Here is a 19,232-nt window from a genome sequence, read left to right on the forward strand (position 1 = left end):
TTTTTTTTTTACTTTGGATGATTTTTTAGTTTGCATTTCATATGTCATCCAGTTTCACATTCTCATAGGATCAGCAATTACAAGAGCCACCTTGTCTCCCAAGCCTGAAAATGGGAGGACAGCCACAGCTGCACAGAAGGCAATGCACAGAAGTGCTCAAGAAACACAAAATTACACAATTTCCCCTTCATTTTTCTTAAATTAATTAATGCCTGACACAAAGGCTCATGACTGGAGAATGGAAATCTTTTTCTTCTTCATGCCTCAAACTAAACATTAAACTTATCTGACAGGGTGAAAGTTCTCTTCAGTAATTAATTGCACACATAGATGAAAAGTCCTCTATGGTACATAAATATTTTGTTACACAGGGTACAAAAATACTTTCACTTTTTGGTTGGTTTTGAAGTTTGGAAAGAATGAAAAGTGATGGCAGGGGTGGGCTGCGCTGTGGAAAGGAAGCAAAATGGGCAGAGAACGAATGTTCTGAGCAGCTGTTGGCCCATCTGAGGAGGAACCAGAGGACCCTGATTTGAAATGAAAACATTATCTTTGTTGGGTGGCTGTTGCTCTTCAGCCTGGAGGTGTTTGGGGTGGTGGGACGTGCGAGGTGGAACTGGTCGCAGGGCTGTGGCCTCACTAAAGTGAGTGGGTGTAGGGGAGGGGCATGGAGAGAGGGACCAGGAATGCTGAACCATTAAAGGCCAGGACCTGTTGCTATAGTGACACAACGTGAGAGCAAACTGTACACTCACATATACACAAATCTAAGTGTCTTGAATTCATGCCAGAAAACATGGAAAATCAAATGCCTCATTTCTTTGAGGTGAAGCTATAGAAGCCCATTTGGGGAGAGGCTGGGCCTTGCTCCGCACCAAAGAAGCCCCCGAGCTACGTCTGGATGTCCCGGTGAAGAGGTTCCTGAATCCTCCCCTGAGGCCTTGGAGAAGGGCTCTGGGGCAGGGCAGGGCTGAGGAAGAGAAGAGAAAGGAAGCAGGAAGTGGGAAGCAGTCCACTGAGTCAGGTTTAAAATTCAGTCTTTGAAGGGAAGCAGCAGCTCTCTACAGGCCGCCTGGGGGCGGTGGAACCTCAAGGCAGCTTCCTGCCCAGCCAGAGCTTCAGGCTGCGTAATGAGACTGAAAAACTAATGGAACTGATGATATTTGCACCCTTGCTGGGTGGTATCAGAGAAAGGGTGCCAGTGTACCTGCGCATGCAGAGCGGCGGCAGTGGTGGCAGCAGTATCGGCCCCTGGGTAGGTGAATGCAGAGTGTGAGGTGGCTGGGGTCAGCTCTGTGGTGTACAGAGGGTAGGGGGCCCAGGCCTGTGGGCATTTGGGGATCAGAGAAATCCCTATCAGGTCATAGGGGTCCTGGGCAATGAAGTGTGCTCCTAGGGTGGGGTGAGCACTGGTGGGATTTGGTGTACCCATTAGCTTGCTCTTGGCCATCTTGGTGTTGGCTTCATCAAACTCTCTAGCCTCAAGGTCTGCAGGTTCTCTGCATCAAAGCGAGTTCTGTTCAATGCATTCTTGGCTGCTTCTGCTCCTGCCCGGCTGTCCAAGATCACAAAACCAACTGGCTGTCCTGAATTGAGTGAGCTTGATCAGGGACCCCTCACACCCCTTGAATGGCCTGAAAAGCAGGTAGAGTTCTCTGAGTTTAATGTCCAGAGAGAGGCTACTGACCAATAGTGTCAGAACCTCCTCCTGCAGGGTGTCCCCAGAGCCTGAGCCTGTGCAGGTGCTGGTGCTGTGCTCCTCATCCAGCTTCAGGTTGCTCATGGTTGGGGGTGGGGTGGCGAGAGGAAGAGAATGCGGAGGGCGATTGGGTGCCCGGTGCTATCACTCTAATTTTACAAGCTAGAAAACAGACACTCAGAGAAGTGATACTATGTATCCCCTAACCAAGCTGGTGACAGCAGAGCCATAGTTTGAACCAGGTCCAGTTGTCACATCTCACTTCTCTCTATTCCTGGGAGCTCTTAGAGCATCTCTAATATGTGACGCGGTGTTCCTTTGTTCTACTTTTGGTTTGAGTCATGAGAGACAAACATAAAAATTTTTTCCTGCTTAGATGAATAGCTGACCCTCTACTTCCCAAATTAGCAGGCTTAAGGAGGTCTTGGGGGGCGTCTCAGCGATAACTGCTTTTAGGAATCTCCTAAATAGTTCTGATAGCACCACCTTCATTTTAATTTTGACATTCTGATTTTTCAAAAGTGCCATCCACCTCCATTAGTCACTTTATTCATAAGAGAGAGTTGGGTCTGGATACCTTTTGACTAATTCACAAGTCAAATATTGAGGATTTGCCAATGCAGAGCATTTCAGGAGAAAATGGTTCATAGGCTATGAAGTCTCTTCTCCAAGGTGTAGTCTAAAACTCTCCCGACAAAGGCAGCTTCTCTGGGATAACTATAGAACCTTCCAAGGTGACAGTTTTGAAAGCAACATATTCAACTGGATGTTTGATTAATTTGGAAAAATCAAACAAATGCCCAAATCCACAAATTTAAAGAATATAAATATTTGTACCTAAGTAGTAAAAAATGTCCAAATTTTCTAGAATAGCCCCTCTGGGTAAAAGTTTTATCTTTGATCCTTATATTGAGTTGAGTGAGATCTGTCTCTGTAATTTTGATTGTAACCCATGTATTCTAGTATTCCAAAGGGGCCTTTGAGGACAAGAGAATCAAGTTTGTTTTCTCTTCTCTATGACAGCCCTTTACATTGGAAAACAGCTCTCTTGTCTTCTCTGAATTGTCTTTTCTTGAGGTTAATCAAAATTTCTTTTAAACTCCCTTCTTCTATGAAAGGCTAAGAGGACACTTCATCTAAAAAGTTTGAATGTCCTAGATAAACACAGCCTAGTTCATTTCTGGTTTGAAAAATAGGGAATGTGCAATGATAGAATACCACTTGGCCTGTTTTCTCTTTGCAAGGCAGGCTGTAGGAAATGATAAGTATTTGTCTGAACTATGCAGCTGAACCATATGCAAATTTGCATAATAGCACTCGAGGTGATGTGCTGCATGCAATTACTTGTTACTTGCTACTTGATAAAGCTGGATTTTTGCAACTCATTCATGACTGAAGGTACTGTCAGCAAACCAGGAGCTCTCAGCATGTCTCCTTGTCAACTTAAGTGGCATTAAGGAAGAGTAAGGATGTGGCAAGAGACAGTGGGAAGATGGTTTATAGAATTTTCCAAAGTCACAAATATGTGTGATTTCAAAGAATTTCTAAGAGTGCTACAAAGTATTTGTTTACAGTACAAATGTTTTAATTTGATCAGTCCAAAATTTCAGAATCTTTGCCAGAAATGATTCAGCCAAACTGATGTATGAATTAGATAAAGAACATGTATTAAATATTCATTATTGGGCATGCCCTGCAATGATTGCACAAAAGAGACATCCAGGTTATGCTAACCATGCTTCTAGCTCTTCTGAAAAGCATGTGTCTCCAAAACAAGTCTTAAAAAAATTTTTTTAAATGTGTTTTATTGATTATAGTGTTACATTTGTTCCAATTTCCCTTCCCTCTGCTCCCCTCCACCCGGTGGCCCCCCTCCCTCCCCTTGTCCCCCCATTTTAGTCCATGTCCATTGGTTGTACATATAGTTCTTCTCAACCTCTCTCTGTCTATTCCATTCCCTCCTATGATGTTTCTTAATTCCTATACCATCTCCCTCGCTTTCCCCCTTCCCCTTCCCTGCTGACCTCCCCCCCAATATGTTCTCCATAGTTATAGTTCTTTTTCCACTCTCATTGCCTATTTAGTTTGCCTTTGCTTCAATTCCCTAGCTTCTGTTGTTGTTTCTGGTGATGCAGTTTTCATTTTAGTGTTCATAGTTTTGATCCTCCTTTTTCTAAACCAGTCCTTTTAACATCTCTTATAACAGTGGTTTGGATCTAATGAACTCCTTCGGTTTTATTTTGTCCTGGAAACACTTTCTCTGCCCTTCTATTCTGAATGACAGCTTCGCTGGATAAAGTATTCGTGGTTGTAGGTTTTGGATTTTCATTGCTTTGAATATTTCTTGCCAGTCCCTTCTTGTCTGTAAAGTCTCCCTTGAGAAGTCAGCTGATAGTCTAATTGGGACCCCTTTGTACATGATTATTTTCTTCTCTCTTGCTGCTTTTAAGATTCTCTCTTTATCTTTAACTTTCGACATTTTGATTATAATGTGTCTTGGAGTGGTTCTCCCTGGGTCCAGTTGTTTTGGAATTCTCTGTGCTTCCTGGACCTGTAAGTCTATTTCCTTCCCCAAGTTTGGGAAGTTCTGCTTTATAATATTTTCACATAATTTTTCAATTTCTAGTTCATCTTCTTCGCCTTCTGGCAAACCAATTATTCTTATGTTGGGCCTTTTATAGCTGTCCCAGAAGTTTCTGATCCTCTCATCCTTGCTTCCCGTTTCCTCTCTCTGCACTGGTTGACTGTTTGTTCCTTCTCTATGTTCTGGTTTGTGGATTTGAACTCCGGATTTTATTTCCTCACCATCTGTCTTGTATGAGGTTTTGTTCCTTTCAGTATGGGTGTTTTTCAATTCTTTCTCATCTTTTTCCAGATCTTTTGTTAATTCTGTAAGCCACCTGATAACAATGGCCCTGAACTGAGCCTCTGACAGGTTTCTTATTTGTTCATCTGTCAGGTTCTTCATCTGTTGCCCGGTGAGCTGCGCCACTGGGATTTCTATAGTTGTCTGCCTCATTTTGACAGATGCGTTTTGCTTTCTTGGGCCAGCTATAGGGGGCAGTGCCTGTGTACTTGTCACAACCCAGCGACCGGCGCAGATCTGCAACCTTTTTTGCCACTCTGTGGCCCTTTGTCGTCACTGCCCAGCAACCAGTGGCTACCCGCAACCTATTTCGCAGCACTGTGGCACTTTGTGTGGGGGCGGGGGTCCAAGATGGATTCCCGCAGTTATTCTGCTGGGAGACTGGGATCCATCCTCCCGCCCTTTGAGCCTCACTGTTCGGGGTGATGTGGTGGCTGCTTTTCCCAGCGTTGGGGTCGCAAGCTGCTGGGGTTAGACTGCAGCTGAGATTGCTCTCCCTGCCGCTGTCCCTGGTGCGACCGCAAACAGCTCCGCCCCCTTTCGCTCTTCTTACCTGCCCAAAGGGCGCCGCTGGTTTATAACTTTGCACGTTGGGCTTCCGTGTAGTTTTATTTTCTGGAATTTCTAGTTATCTTTTGTTTTGAAGTAGTTGTATTCCTCTCTAGTTGTAGAGGGAGACCGAGCGTGTCCGTCTAAGCCTCCATCTTGGCCGGAAGTCTCCTTAATAAATTTAAGAGGACTGAAATCATACCAAGCACCTTCTCTGATCACAATGCTATGAAACAAGAAATCAATCACAAGAACTCTGAAAAACATATGAAGACATGGAAGCTAAATAACATGTTATTAAACAATGAATAAGTTAACAATGAGATCAAGGAAGAAATCAAAAGAACCTTGAAACAAATTAAAATGAAGACACAACAATCCAAAATCTGTGTAACACAGAGAAAGCAATCTTAAGAGGGAAATTCATAACATTACAAGCCTTTCTCAAAAAAACAAGAAAAAGCTCAAGTAAGTGATCTATCTTCACACTTAAAGGAACAAAAAACAAAGTGAGTGGAGGAAGGAAATAATAAAGATCAGAGCAGAAATAAATGAAATAGAGTCTTAAAAAATGATACAAAAGATAAATAAATCAAAAAGCTGGGTCTTTAAAGAGACGAATAAGATTCACAAATCTTTAACCAGGCACACTAAGAAAAAAAAGAAAGAACCCAAAAAAAACAAAATCAGAAATTAAGAGGTGAAATAACAACTTACACAAATGAAATAAAAAAGATTGTAAGAAAATATTATGAATAATTATATGCCAATAAACTAGACAATCTAGATGAAATGGATAAATTCATAGAGACATACAATCTTCCAAAAATAAATCAGGAAGAATCAGAGTTCTGAATAGACCAATTACACATAATGAAATTGAAGCAGTAATCAAAAATGTCCCAACAAACAAAAGCCCTGGACTGGATGGCTTCACAGGTGAATTTTACCAAATAGTCTGAGAAGAACTAACACCTCTCCTTCTCAAGCTATTTCATAAATTTCAAGAAGAGGGAAGGCTCATGAACTCATTTTATGAGACCAGCATTATTCTAATTCCAAAACCAGATAAAGACACCACAAAGAAAGAAAATTATAGGCCAATACCCCTCATGAACAAAGATGCTAAAATCCTCAACAAAATATTAGCAAACCAAATACAGCAATGCATCAAAAAGATCATACACATGATTCCTGGGATTTATTCCAGGAATGCAAGATTAGTACAACATTCCCAAATCAAAAACCATGATTCACCACATAAACAAAATAAAGGATAGAAACTCCATGATCATGTCAACAGATGCAGAAAAAGCTTTTGATAAAATTTAGCACCAATTTATGATAAAAACTCTAAGCAAAATGGGAGTAAAGAGAACATACCTAAACATAATAAAGGCCATATATGACAAATCCACTGCCAGCATATACTCAATGGATAAAAACTGCAAGCATTCCCCTTAGATAGGGCACTAGACAGGGATGTCCACTTTCACCCCTCTTATTCAATAAGAATGTGGCTATGGAAGTCCAAGCCACAGCAATTAGACAAGAAGAAATAGAAGACATCTAAATTGGAAAGGAAGTAGTAAAATTGTTTTTATTTGTGGACGGCATGATACTGTACATAGAGAACCCCAAAGATTCCACAAAGAAACTACTAGATCTGGTAAATTAATTCAGCAAAGTAGCAGAATACAAATTACTATGCAGAAATGAGTTACATTTCTATATGCCAATAACAAACTAACAGAAAGGGAAACTAAAGAAACAATCCCATTCACAATTGCTTCAAAGAGTATAAAATACCTAGGAATAATCCTAACCAATGGTGTAAAAGACCTATACTTGGAGAATGATAAGACACTGAAGAAAAAAATTGAAGAAGATTCAAATAAGTGGAAACACATACTGTGTTAATGGATAGGAAGAGTTAACATCATTAAAATGTCCATACTACTGAAAACAAGCTATAGATTGAATGCAAATTTTTATCAAGATTCCAATGACATATTTCACAGAACTAGAACAAATATTTAAAAAATGTATGATGGAACCACAAAAGGTGCCGCCTAGCAACAGTGATCCTGAGAAAGAAGAACAAAGTTGGTGGAATCACACTACCTAATATCAAACTAAACTACAAGGCCTTAGTAATCAAAACAGCCTGGTACTGTCATCAAAACAGACAAATAGGTTAATGCAACAAAATAGAGAGCCAAGAAATAAACCCACACTTTTATAGTTAATTAATATTTGACAGAAGAAAAAAGCACATAAAATGGGCTGAAGATATATTATTCAATAAATGGTGTTGGAAACATTGGACAGAAGATATGTGCATAAAAATGAAACTAGACCACTTTCTTACACCACACACAGGAATAAATTCAAAATTGATCAAACCGTAAAAATCCTAGAAAAACATAGGCAGCAAAATCTCGAACATTGCTTGTAGAAATTTTTCATTGGCTATATATCCTCAAGCAAGAGAAACAAAAGAAAAAGTAAACAAATGAGACTACATAAAACTAAAATGTTTTTGCCTAGGAAAGGAAGTCATCAACAAAATTAAAAGACAATACACAAAATGGGAGAACATATTCATCAATACATTTGATAAGGGGTTAATATTCAAAATTTATAAAGTACTTAAAAACTTGACACCAAAAAATAAAAGCAAACAATACATTTAAAAAATGAGCAAAGGACCTGAATAGACACTTTCCCAAAGAGGACATACAGATGGCCAATGGACATATGAAAAGATGCTCAATGTTAGTAATCATCAGAGAAAAACAAATTAAAACCACAGTGAGTCCACTCTCTCCACTCCTATTCAAAATAGTCTTGGAAGTTCTAGTCACAGCAATCAGTCAAGAAAAAGAAATAAAAGGCATCCAAACTGGAGAAGAGGGAGTAAAACTGTAATTATTTGCAGATGACATGATAGTGCACATAGGAAACCCTACAGACTCCTCAACAAAAACACTACTCAACCTAATAAGTAAATTTGGCAAAAAACAAAAAAACAGGGTACAAAGTCAATATTCAGAAATCAAAGGCATTTCTGTACACCAACAATAAAATCTCCGAGATAGAAACTAAAAGAAAAATCCCACTTACCATAGCAACAAGAAAAGTAAAGTCCCTGGGAATAAACTTAATGAAGGAGGTAAAAGACCTGTACTCAGAAAACTACAGAACACTGAAGAAAGAAATTAAGGAAGATACAAAAAAATGGAAGCATATACCATGTTCATGGATGGGAAGAATCAACATCATTAAAATGCCCACACTACCCAAAGCAATTTATAGATTCAATGCAATCCCCATTAAAATAATGACATATTTCACAGACCTAGAACAAATACTTCAAAAATTTATATGAAACCAAAAAAGACCCTGAATAGCCACAGCAATCTTGAGGAAGAACACAGTAGGAGGAATCACAATACCTGATATCAAACTATACTACAAGGCCACGGTAATCAAAACAGTCTGGTATTGGCATAAGAACAGACATATAGATCAATGAAACAGAATAGAGAGCCCAGAAATAAACCCAGGTCTATATGGTCAACTAATATTTGACAAAGGGGAAAAGGATATAAAATGGAGTGAAAAGATCCTCTTCAACAAATGGTGCTGGGAAAACTGGACAAGGACATGCAAAAAAATGAAGCTAGATCACCAACTTACACCATACACCAGAATAAACTCAAGATGGATCAGAGACTTAAATGTAACCTGTTATGCCATAAAATTCCTAGAAGAAAACATAGGCAGGAAAATTTCGGATATCCTACATAGCAATATTTTCACCAACATATCTTATAAGGCAAGAGAAATAAAGGAAAAAATAAACAAATGGAACTATATCAAACTAAAGAGTTTCTGTTCAGCAAAAGAAAACATCAGCAAGATGAAAAGGAACCAACTGTATGGGAAAATATATTTACCAATGATACCTCAGACAGGGGTTGATCTTCAAATTATATAAAGAACTTATACAACTCAACACCAAGAAGACAGACAACCGAATTAAGAAATGGGCAAAGGACCTGAACAAACACTTCTCCAAAGAGAACATACAGAGGGTCCATAGGCACATTAAAGACTGGTCAGCATCACGAGCCATCAGAAAGATGCAAATAAAAACCACAATGGCCATCATTAACAAGCTGACAAACAACAAGTGCTGGGAAGGATGTGGAGAAAAGGGAACCCTAGTGCACTATTGGTGGGATTATAGACTCGGGCAGCCACTGTGGAAAACAGTATGGAATTTCTTCAAAAAACTAAAAATGCCACTCTTGACCCAGCAATTCCATTGCTAGGATTATGCCCAAAGTATCCTGAAACACCAATTCAAGAGAACCTATGCACCCTTATGTTCATAACAGTGCTATTTACAATAGCCAATGCTGGAAACAGCCTAAGTGCCCATCTGTAGATGAGTGGATCAAAAAACTGTGGTACATTTACACAATGGAGTACTATGCAGCAGAAAGAGAGAAGGATCTCCTACCATTTGTGACAACATGGATGAAACTAGAGAGAACTTTGCTTAGCAAGTAAGCCAGGCAATGAAAGACAGATACCATATGCTATCACCTAATACAGGAAACTAATGAACAACACAAACAAATGAGCAAAATTGAACCAGAGGCATGTAAACAGGGAGCAGACTAACAGTGACCAGGGGGTAGAGTGCAAGGGAAGAAAGGGAGTAAGTTGGGGAAGGGTCTAGTCAAGGAACTAGTATTGACTGTGGGAGAAGGGGTGGGCGGAGTGTGGGGGAGCAATAGGGGATAAAGTGGGACAACTGTAATAGAAAAAATAAATAAATCAAAATTAAAAAAGAAAACAAACAAAAACCACAATGAGATACCATCTCACACCTGTCAGAATGGCTATCATCAATAAATCAACAAACAACAATTGCTGGTGAGGATGTGGAGAAAGGGGAATCCTTTTGCCCTGTTGGTGGGAATCTAGATTGGTGCAGCCACTGTGGAAAGCAGTATTGAGATACCTCAAAAAATTAAAAATGAATCTGCCTTTTGACCCAGCAATCCCACGTCTGGGAATATATCTGAAGGAATATAAAACACGTGATTCGATTGAACATAAGCACCCCTTTGTTCATTGCAGCATTATTTACAATCACCAAGATATGAAGCAGCCCAATTGTCTATTGGTAGAAGAGTGGGTAAAACAACTATAGGACATTTACACGATGGTATACTATGTGTCCATAAAAAAGAAGAAAATTTTACTATTTGCAATGTATAGATGGACCTGGAGAACATTATGCTAAGTGAAATAAGCCAAATAAGCCAGTCAGAGAAAGACAAACACCATGTTTCACTCATATGTGGAATATAATGAACAAACTCAAATAACAAACAAAACAGAGACTCATAGATGGAGAGCAGATAGCAGCTAATGTGGGGAAGGGTGGGGAGGTTAGGGGGAGGAGGGATTGAAGTACAGGAAAAAGGACTCATGGACATGGCCAACAGTGTGATGACTGCTGCAAGGAGGGGCTTAAAGAGAACTAAATGCTAATGGAAAAAATACAATAAAGATTGAATTAAAAAAAATTAAATCCAGGTGTCTTCCTGGAGAAAGTCCCTCATAGACAAGGATTCTACACTTTCCTATGGAGTTCTAAGAAAGTTGATCAAATCAAATCAACATATTCAACAATTCAAGTAAAAGTTTTGTGTGAGGTTCTGAGAAGTAAATGAATAGGAAATTTCTTGTTACTGATTTCTTTCCCTTTTTTTAAAACAGTCTTTTGATTTTGAAATGATTTATGTTGCTATTATATTATACAAATACTCATTAAAAGCTAAATTATATGGCAAATAATGATATAATGTCAAGTCTAAAATGGGCAGATTACAAAGATTGCTTGGAGAGGCTGTATAGAGCAGTAGATGAGAAAGCATAGTGTGGAGTCTGAATGTTTACCCCATCACTTGTCTTGGCACATTATGTAACCTACCTTGCTCCAGTCTGGGAATGATGATACATTGCTCTTACTTCATTATTAATAAAATACTGACTATCAAGTGCATCAGAGAACCCCTGGCCCATAGCTGAATTTCAATATATATCAGATATTATTGCAGTTTCTGTGCTGTGGAAAATAAACAGGTGACTATTTAATATGAGGGGATTTAAAGGTATCTTTCAACTTATCTTGAAAGAATGCTTGTGTGATAAGTATCGATTATAAAATAAAGACTAAAATCATTAAATAAATAAAATCAATTTTAAGCAGAAACCTAAGACACAGCCTCTGCCTTAGGAACCTCATGGTGTTGTGGGGGCAGACAGAATTATAGGTACACGTTTTAAGTGTAATTATAAAAAGAAGTGATAAATCCTGTGATAATGAAAATATCCAGAAATATTTCCTAGAGTCAATAATGTCTGGGATATAGGTAGAAGGAGCACTAATGGTGGTGGGGTCAGCAAAACCCTCATAGCAAGTGCTGTGAGGTATATTTGAGGATTAGAATGATGTACGTTGGTGCTGGATTGTGGAGAGTCTTAAATATCAAGCCACAAAGTTAGGGCTTTGCTATTTATTCTGTGAGTTTATTCACCCAACACTCTTCTTGGAAAATATATTGTATATGGTGTGAGGATGCCTTGATATCCTGCCATTTTCTTCTAATGATTAGTTTCTCAGTACATTTAAAAAACTGAGAATGATAATGTTTTATGTAAGATGATGTGGGATAAAGGAACAAGTGAAAACATGCTAATCAGAAGCAGTGTATTAGAACCATGAAAAGACATGCCATTTTATTCATTTTGTATGGATTCTAAGAGTGAGAAAGAGGAGCTGTGACCTTCCTCAACATCCCTGACCATGACTGTAATTAAACTGTATTAAGCATCTGCCAAGGACAGGGTTCTATATAGATGACATGAGGATATGAATTGGAATCAGATGAGATCCCAAAGATTTCTGAAGTGGTTCTCACTCTTTAATGTACTAAAGAATCACCTGGGAGTTTGTTAAAATTTTCCTGCACCTTATACTGGAACGTCTAGTAATTTAGGTGTGAGTGGGGCCCAGGTACATGTTTATATTTATCAGAACACTAGATTCATGGACTTTGAGACACACTGTTCTAAAATATGAGTTTAGGCTGTTAGAAAATGTGGTTACCTACACAAGAACTGTTCCTTCTGCCTTTTTAGCAAGAAGATTCTTGAGTATTCTGGGCTCTTCTATAGTTCAAGGGGATGGATACTGATTTGATTAAACCAGTAACTAGAATTCCATTCACTTGATAGGCATAGGCATGGAATATCACTCTGGTCAATAAGATAAAATGGTGAGTCTTTTGGGTAAGTTTTTCACTCTGATAGAAGACAGAAATGCATCAAGCCACTGCTATTTTTAAATTTTCTTAGACTCTGGATAAAGCTCTGTGGGGAGATAACATCTGGAGTTTCTACAGCCAGATTCTGTGGAAAGCTGAGTTGCCAACTCACTGAGGATGATGGAGAAAAAAGAGGAAAATAATGTGTTTTTGATAACATTATCAATGATTAAACCAACCTTTGAAGTATATTGCCACTGGACTTGTTGAGATATTAAGTCTCATATAATTTCAAGTACTTTTCAATAAATACATTGTTATTTAAAGTTTAGAGAATCAGTATGATGCAAATTTGTTCCAGAAAGCTGTAAGGAACAAGCAATAAAATATATAACTTGTTGAATGAAGTAGATCGAGTGGAGGACAGAGATGGCTGCATTACTCCACCCGGAAGGTTGGAGATAACTTGTTATGTAGTCGCAGAATGTTTGGTCCAACAGCCAGTTGTTCCTCAGGATGCAGATTACATTTCGATCTGGCTTTAGTTTAAAATAAATGAAAATTCAAAATCTGAGAATTTTTTTTGCTGTTTATAGACTCCTTCAGTAAGGTTCTACAAGAAAGAGACAAATTGTTCGAAAATGGTCCCTATGAGAAAAAAGAGAAAGAAAATAGGCTTTGCACATTTAATGCTTGTAGGCTGAAAACTGAGTAGGTTGAGAGCTTTTTAATTTGAAGTCTGAAAGTGTTGAAAAAGTCATTTCTGCTTCCCCCAACCCCGCAAGTTAAAACTAGTTTATGAAGCAGTAGGAACACAAGAGACTTATCAGAATATAAAATTAATAAGTTTGGAGCCTCAGGCCTCTTGCAAATATGCCTCATTATTAATTATTTCTAAGTGGAAGAGAGGCAAGCCTGTCTGCAAAGATTGAATAAAGGTGGAAGCTTCTCCAACAAAGAATACACTTTTCAAAGGGCTTAATGTAGAGCAGTGGTTCTCAATCTTCCTAATGCCAAGACCCTTTAGTACAGTTCTTCATGTTGTGGTGACCCCCAACCATAAAATTATTTTCATTGCTACTTCATAACTGTAATTTTTCTACTATTATGAATTGTAATGTAAATATCTGATATGCAGGATGTATTTTCATTGTTACAAATTGAACATAATTAAAGCATAGTGATTAATCACAAAAACAATATGTAATTATATATGTGTTTTCCGATGGTCTTAGGTGACCCCTGTGAAAGGGTCGTTCAACCCCCAAAGAGTTCGTGACCCACAGATTGAGAACCACTGATGTAGAAGTTATGAAGCCAAAGAGAGGAAGGAGGTTGGGGTGCAACAGTCAAAGGACAATGGATGGGAAACAAAAATTTGAAAGGTAGTGACCATGTCAAATAAAAAACTTTATGCAGTGTTTTATGGCTGGAAGTGTCTGCCACAATTGTGTATCACTTTGTTGCAAAAAAAAACCTGATGCTGGTAGAGAACAGCTTGAATGATCAACCTTTAAGGCAAATTACAGCCTCTAAACCTGAACCAAAGGATGTGAGCAGCTAAATTGTGTGTATCCTTCAGGGAATCTGTTACTTATCTCAAATATGGTCAGGAAGGATGAGCCACTGAGAGAACAGAACCAGTTTTATGCAAGAAAGACCCTCCCAGATGGCAGAACCAGGTCTACTGAGGACAGTGAACAAGGGACATCTTCCTAGAGGTCCAAAATCTGGCTTCCCATTGGCTGTCCTGGGAGCTGACTATCCAGATGAGGAGGGATGTTTGCACCATGATCTTTGTATTGCCTCTTTTTATGTCCCTGTTCAAGTGTCAGTTTTGTGACAGTTATCTTCTTCTGTTTCTCCTAGTGTACACTTTTATGTTATGGGTAGATTGTTTTTTAGCCATTGAATTGAACATATGGTATCAAAAAAGAAAACTGTGCATCACCTGGAAGTCCAGGACCTGGAGCCAGATGTAAAAATGGATGAGACCTGAAATTTTTTCCCTTTAGGAAATGGAAAAATAAGTGTTAAGTGTGAGGCTGTTATTTTTAGCATAAAGAATGAAACAAATGGGTACTAGGCAGCCAAAGGCATGTCCAATTTGGATACCTAACAATTCTCTTTGTCTGCCACTATGAACTGCCTTGTTTAAAGATTTCAACTTTCTTCTGGTATTAGAAATATATATGCAAAGATGACCGCAGAGGTAAACAAAGCTTGCCTCCTTACTACAACTAAAATGTAGAACAACCATCACTTAGAGCATCAGAAATTGAGTGGAATGGAAGTCTGACAACTACAGAATTAAATAAAACATATCCATCCAGACTGGTGAGAGGCACAGAGATGTGGAATGGGCTGGTCTCCAATGCATGTGTGGTGGATAAAAATTTGGGAGGGATATATTTGGAGCAAGGAGTCCTAGTCTCACATCAGGCCCCCCAGCCCAGGGTTCCAGTTCCAGGAAGATAAGCCCCCATAACTTCTGGCTGCAAAAACTAGCAGGAATTGAGTCAGTGGAAGAAACTTCTGGAGTCCCAAGCAATTCATCTTAAAGAACCTACACACAAACATACTTAGAGTCACTCCCTTGAGCTCCAGCACCAGCACGGCAGCTTGAAATGCACCAGTGGCATACAGGGAGGAACTGAAGTGTCTGTCATCAAGGCAAGCGCTGGAGGACAGCTTTCTTCCAGACAAAAAGGTGGGCCATTGTCCCTTTTCTGAACCCTCCCCCCCCACAGAGCCACAGAACTTCTAGGCTTGTGCCATATCTGAGACTCCATCAATCTGGCTGACACAGCTTGTCCTGCCCTGGAGATCTCCAGACACACCAACTCAACCAACTTACAGGCACACTCAAGCAGCTTTTCTATATGAATGGCTGGGCTTGTATTATGCTTCACAACTTCCTAAATCCTCTCAAACAAGCAATAGCCAGTCTTAGTGACCCCCAGCCCCATACCTCTTGCTAAGTGGCCCCAGGCCTGGTACTAGCAGCAACCAGCCTATATTCACAGTTTGACTTCTACTGGGAATCTTCAAACCCAGTACAAGTAACAGCTACCTCAGATTGCTTTATAGCTCATGCAGGGTGGCCCCAGGAAAAACACAGGTGGGTGATGACCTAGGCCTGCACCACCCAGGAAACCTCAGAGCCTGCACACCCAGTGGACAGCTACAGACCACATTGGAGCACCACCACCCTGCCCTTGTCCAGCTGATTGCCCATGGAGGGGAGAGGTTTGTGGTCAGTGGTCACAGCCAATGCTTGCAGTTGCCTGGCCTGGGTAAATCCTTTCCATTGACCTGCCAACAGCAACCAAAGCTCAAATACCAGAGTAGAGTGTACTCAGCCCATGTGAAGGGCAGATCTTGAGCACCCAGCTTGGGTGTTAGGGGAGGCTGTGCCACTGAACCCTACAGGACATACCTACTACATTAGGCCATGCTACCAAGACAGAGACTCATAGTAGCTCTATTTAATACATATAAACAAACACAGAGAGGCTGCCAAAATGAGGAGACAAATAAATGTGGCCCAAATAAGAGAACAGACCAAAACTTCAGAAAAAGAACTAAACAAAATGGAGATAAGCAATCTATCAGATACAGTCAAAACATTGTTATAAGAATGCTCAAGGAACTTAGTGAGGACCTCAGCAGCATAAAAAAGATCCAGTCAGAAATGAAGGAGACACTAATTGAAAGAAAGAATAATTTACAGGGAAACAACAATAGAGTGGATGAAAGTGAGAGTCAAACCAATGATTTGAAATATAAGAAAATAAAAAACAACCAACCAAAACAAGAAGAAAAAAGAATAAAAAACAAAACAAACAAACAAACAAACAAAAACAAGGATAGTTTAAGTATCCTCTGGGACAACTTGAAGTGATCCAACATTCACATCTTAAGGGTGCAAGAAGGAGAAGAGAAAGAGCATGAAATTGGAAATTTTTTGAAAAAATAATGAAAGAAAACTTCCCTAATTTGGTGAGGGAAAGAGACATGCAAGTCCAGGAAGCACAGAGGTCCCAAACAAGATGGATGCAAAGAGGACCACTTCAAGACACATCATAATTAAAATGCTAAAAAGAGAATCTTAAAAGCAGCAAGAGAAAAACAGATAGTTACCTGCAGGGGAATTCCCATAAGACTATTAGCTGATTTCTCTAAAGAAACTTTGCAGGCTAGAAGGGATTGGCAAGAAATATACAAAGTCATAAAAAGTAGGGACCTACATCTAAGATTGTTCTATCCAGCAATGCTATGATTTAGAATTGAAGGGCAGATAAAGAGCTTCCCAGACAAGAAAAATAACTAAAGGAGTTCATCATCACCAAACCATTATTATATGAAATGTTAAAGGGACTTATTTAAGAAAAATAACATTAAAACTATGAACAATTAAATGGCAATAATTGAATCTAAATACCAAACTAAGAAAACAAGAAGAACAGAGACAGAATCATGGATACACAGAACATTTTGATTGGTTGCCAGATGGGAGGGGAGTATGGAGGAATGGGTGATGAGATCAGAGGATTAAGAAGTACAAATAGGTAATTACAGAATAGCCATGGGGGTGTAAAATACAGTACAGAAAATGGAGTAGCCAAAGAACCTACACATGACCCATGGACATGAACGATGATGTGGGGATTGCATGAGCAACTGGGGAAGGGTGCTGGGTGGAGGGGGGCAAAGGAGGAAAAATTGGGACAACTGTAATAGCATAATCAATAAAATTCAATGAAAAAGAAATGTAAAAATAGAAAAGAAATGCATGTGCTTCATGGGGCTTTTCCCCAGTTTTGGGGGTAGGTTTGGTAAATTTTGGTAAGACTATATCAGTCATAGAAAAGTCTTTATCAGTGACAGCCATTAGTTCAAGTGTGGGCTATTGCTACACCCTGGCAAATTGCAGAGCAAGAAAACTCCCCAGAGAGACTTCTAGAAATGACTTTTCTTACTGTAAAAATGAGAGGTATGTGGAGAAACCCTCCCCTAACCCTATTTCTTTTGGAATCTGGAAGATTCTGTGGGAGAAGAGCTGTACTGGAACTACTGACCCATAATGACAGGTCAGAGATGTGAGGGAAATTGAACTCAGGTCCCAATGCCACTGTAGAGCCTCTAAATAAGACTTGGATTATTCTGGTATTTGATGTCTTGTGGCATGAGATAATAAATGTCCGGTGTTTAAGTCATTTCTACGTTTTCCTTTTACTTGCAGCACTGGGCATCCTAGACTAGTGAGAAAGGCAAGGCTTTCCTCAAATACTGCCTATAGGATCTGCATGACTTATATGCTTTGCATACAGGTCCTTGACTCAAAGAAACACCTGAATTTGAAGCCAGACTCCGTCACCTAAACAAGTTACTGAACCTTCTTCAGCCTCAGTTTCTTGGCCTGTAAAAGTGGAAATAAGATTGCTGTGTGGCATAAGATAATGTGTGTGCAGTAAGCATTCAATAAATGCTAACAGCTTTTCACTATTACCTCGTTAATAAACATTTCCATTTCACCCAGAAGTAGAAGCTGTTGCTAATGTAGCATACCCTCATTCTGATTTAGAGAGCACTGCTGCATTTTAAATAAAACAAAGAAGGGCACTTATTCCAGGCTTCACTGCATCAGAATGAGGCTGTGTTGTATTAAATGTGGCGAGAACGCGGAAGTAATTCCAGCAAGGAGAATGGGTCGGATGTAGGGCTGCCGCACGCTCTGACAGGTCAGCGAAGAGCTGTGCAGAGACCTCTCCTTTTATTGAGTTTTGCAAGTATAAAAATCAACAGGGAGGGTAAAGAATGAGCTCACAGGTACATTCCAATAATGATTACAATATACAATTACTTACTTGGGATTAAAACAATGGGAGGTTAATATATAAACTATGAAGAATGATTTCTATCAAAAGCAAAAAATAGGAATTCAATCACCTATTCTTTTAAGATTATGGGAACGGCCACACTGTTCCTTAAACTTTAACAGAAAGCACACAGGGTTAAACACCACCTGTTCTTGGCTTGGTTTGGTTTCCTTGGCAACATCAGGGAGGATGGAGTACTCTGCAAGATTCCTTTTAAGTCACAGAATGTCTTGAAACCCTTAGCCTAATCAGTCAAAGACTGTCGGCGCCAGCGAGTCCAGCTCGCCAGCTCAGGTCATAGAGCACCTGGACCGAGAGGCATGAGAGCATGCCTCAGTTTAGGAACCTTGATTTCCAGCATCAGGCTGCTAAAGGAAAATAGGAGCAGGTTTGATTTCTGCAATGGGACTTTCTTAGTCCTACCTCTGCCAAGCATTGCTGGGTTAAGCAAGTGTAGAAGCCTTCTGTAATTATTCAGTTGGCTCAGTTGAAATTTGTGATTCCTTGCTGATCTGGTAATTGATGGAGAGCAGGAGATGTCCGAACAGGGATGCTAAATTACTTTCACCATGGAAATAAATCGTGTTGACATTACTGTTGCAATGCTTATTTAAATCTCATAATCATTGTGCCATTCTCTCTGTTTCTCTTTATCCAGGATGGTATTCCATGTATTCATGCACCACACTGGAGAGTCAAATCCAATCAAAGACTAGTCATGAGATGAACATAGGGAATGGGCTGAGCTGATATTGTTACAGAGCAAAAGGGGGTTCTTTCATGTAGTGCCCTGGTGTAAAACCCAACAACTAGTGTTGAGGAAAACAAGTCTTTATTTACAATATCCCAACCTGGGGAGGGCAGTGAACACTTTAGCTCAGAGA

The 19,232-nt window shown here is 39.5% G+C and overlaps 1 pseudogene; it reads right to left on the reverse strand.

Annotated features, from left to right (window-relative positions):
- Positions 1-1,144: 1,144 nt before the first annotated feature.
- Positions 1,145-1,783, reverse strand: LOC150019826 (RNA-binding protein with multiple splicing 2 pseudogene; annotated as a pseudogene).
- Between the last annotated feature and the right edge of the window lie 17,449 nt (positions 1,784-19,232).

The sequence above is a fragment of the Furipterus horrens genome, unplaced genomic scaffold (assembly GCF_987537825.1).
Source record: "Furipterus horrens unplaced genomic scaffold, mFurHor1.1.pri manual_scaffold_2, whole genome shotgun sequence".
Lineage (NCBI taxonomy): Eukaryota > Metazoa > Chordata > Mammalia > Chiroptera > Furipteridae > Furipterus > Furipterus horrens.